Source organism: Cornus florida, unplaced genomic scaffold, assembly GCF_030987335.1.
Source record: "Cornus florida cultivar Cherokee Brave unplaced genomic scaffold, ASM3098733v1 CherokeeBrave_3.0.0_Hap2_Chr01, whole genome shotgun sequence".
Taxonomy (NCBI): domain Eukaryota; kingdom Viridiplantae; phylum Streptophyta; class Magnoliopsida; order Cornales; family Cornaceae; genus Cornus; species Cornus florida.
Genome location: NW_026775571.1, coordinates 15,505,585 through 15,508,702, shown reverse-complemented (window position 1 = coordinate 15,508,702; position 3,118 = coordinate 15,505,585). Strand labels below are relative to the sequence as shown.

Below are 3,118 nucleotides of genomic sequence, written 5' to 3'. Positions count from 1 at the left end.
GATCACCTAATATGGGCATGACTTCAGTCAATGCTTATGTAACCCTGGACCTACAGAGTCCAACAAGTCTCCCCCTCAACAACTATAACCAACACGTTTTCTTAAACCGTACCATAATACTTGAAATACATGTCTATAACCAATAGACTACACTTGTGACTCTAACAACCTCTATCACACGTATCATAAACCAGTTCAAAAAGAACATCTGCACCAAACTGTGGCCCAAGTCACAAACATTATCCCCCTAAGGTCAAACTTTTCTCCCACGAAACCTTCACTCTATATGATTTTGCCTGTCACAAAACTCATGCACTAACACATGAAACTCATACGTCTCACCCTAGACATCGCACTGTGCCATAACAATTATTCGAAGGTCATGTCCCAAGCACTACGCCCTAAAAACAACTAGAAAACTGAACCAACTATGCACTGAATAGTTCGATCCACGAGCTAAAGACCTACGCCATTCGTTCAATAAGAATCATCACCCAACAATCCTAAAGCAACCGAGCTCCTCGCCTACTCAGTTCAAAACCCACACAATCATTCATGCTCAACCGCATACTCCTATACATGTATACATATATATATAATAACCATATCCCATGTCCCATCATTTAGATTTTTTTTTTTTTTTTTAAGCATCCCATCTTTCATTTTTTTTTTTTTTAAAAAAAATAAATAAATAAATAAAATAAAATAAAATTACTTGCATAACCATGCTTAATAACCATCACAATACCATACGAGACATGCTTGCATCTACCTTGCTCACTATTTGCCACATTATCATTTAAAATAAAACTGCACACACACCGTGCCTATCACTTGCCGTTACCACCTAAATCACACTTGTCATCATATCATAATTAATATGTTTTCAATTAATTATACATTTCATTGCCATGGCCATATAACACACATTTTAGTAATTAAACATTTAAGCATGTGAATACTTAGTAAATAATCATGCCTTTTAAAACTGTAAATACATAAACAATTAAGCAAGTAAACATGTTTCTCAGGTAACAAACACTTTAACACATAAGTACATAAACAATGCAATCCACCTTCCACACAACCCTAGGTAGGCCTCTACCCGTCGTCCTACTGGTTTTCGAACCATTGTTCTGATACTAAATTTGTAACGACCCATCAGGATACCAAAATAATAATAATAAAATATATAAAATTTCGACACGATATCCACAGAAAAAGTCCCTTTACAATCTGTTGAAACACATGAAAATGCAATGGCCTCAATTGGCCTTAAAACTAATCTATTATGTCCCAACGCATAATACAAATATTATACCAAATTCCTAAAATTATTACATACATATACAAAGTCCCGTTCCTTCATCTCATCCAAATAAGGAACACACTTTAGTGACATTAAGTTATATTCAATAAAATATAGCTAACATTTAAAAGTCCATAATTTACAACATTATACTAATTAAATTAAAGTTTCACAAAATAGTTAAGATTACATTTAAAAAATATTAGAGTTCTAATACAAAAGATATCAAAATAAAATAGGCCTCCAATCTCGTCTAAACTTGGGGTGGATCGTCGTCCGCCACCTCTTTTTCGTACCCTGAAAAATGTTTAAAATAATGAGGTGAGCATAAGCTCAGTAGGAAGCGTCTAAGATACACTTCTTATATCCCCATGAATTCCACACAAAGAATGAGTAAAAAGGAACGGGGTTATACCATGGGAAATACATATTCTCAACCCTAACAACAAGTATGTAGCAAACGTCAACCAATCACAAATTTTCCACAATGTCATGAAGTGCAATATTATGCAAATGTCGCTCCCCATTTCTGAAACATTTCCGTTTCAACTTTCAAACCGTTAGTGTAATCCGACCTAAGGCACCTCCAAGGGGTCACGAATGTAGGGTTGACTAACTATCCATGATCATAAGGCACCTCCAAGGCGTTGTATCCGGCCTAGTTAGTTCAACCATACTTCCTTCTAAACTACACTAACAACACGGACCACTAGGCGCCTTCTAGGCGTCTGGTTTTTCATAAACACTTTTGAAAATATTTTCTCAAAAATAATTTCATTTATTTTAAAACTTTTTTTTTTTTTTTTTCCCTTTTTCTTTCCTAATGGATGCATGAATACTTCATTCTTTATTTCATAAATTCAACCATAAAGTTCCCACATACTTTTACAAATAGATTACTAAAATACACAACTCATACTTTCATTCCACATTTTTCTAGCAATTTAAGCATGCAAATCACAAATTTATTTCACATAAACTTGTTTAAACACAATATAATCAATTAACACCTTGTCACAATTTCATATATGGCATTCAAGAAATTTCCAAGAACTTTCACTAATTAAGCATGTAATTAAACAATCTATAAGAAATAAATTCACAAAAGTACAAGAAGAACTTGAATTATAGACTCCTACCCTGAAAAAAAAAAAAAAAGAATTTTTCTCACTGAATCATCAAGTCTCCAAGCTTTCTGCCTCCTCTGCAACTCTCGTTTCCTCTCTGTCTCTCCTCAATCTCGGCCCTCTTTGTGCACTCTCTTTGTCTTCACTCTAATTTTCTTCTTTTTTTTATTTTTTATTTTTTTATTTTTTTTTTTTTTATAGGCAAAACCACTAACTCAATAATTGTTCACCACACAAAATATCAAAGACCATAATCAATTAGTGGACCCCACCACCCGTGTTTTGTTCTTTTTTTCTTATTCCTTATCTTCATGCCATCAATTCGGCAAGCCCGCCTGCCATCTCTTTTCAACAAATACAACATAGATACAATAACCAAATCAATTTATCCAAATAGCCCACGTGAAGCCAAAGACTTTTGGCAACAAATGAGACCCACGAAATCATTACAATTTTTTCTTCTTTCCTTTTCATTTTAGCCTTGCTTCCTTGTCCCATTAGATACAAATTATATATATATATATATATAAAAAGATGCAACAAAAACCAAATCTCTTTCTCAAGTGGGACCTGTAGTAATATTTCTATTTCATTTTTTTTTTCCTCCTTCCACTTTCGTCCGCTGTATGGTGGGTTTTGTTCCTTTTCAATTTGATTTTCGTCCTTCATTTGTTTATTTGTA

The 3,118-nt window shown here is 33.6% G+C and overlaps 1 long non-coding RNA gene across 1 annotated transcript; it reads right to left on the bottom strand.

The window, feature by feature from the left end:
• Positions 1-980: 980 nt before the first annotated feature.
• LOC132293159 (uncharacterized) lies at positions 981-2,861 on the bottom strand. The gene is made up of 2 exons (XR_009477782.1): positions 2,449-2,861; positions 981-1,606 (listed from the first exon to the last, which is right to left on the bottom strand). It is a non-coding gene; the product is annotated as an uncharacterized LOC132293159 (long non-coding RNA).
• Positions 2,862-3,118: the final 257 nt, after the last annotated feature.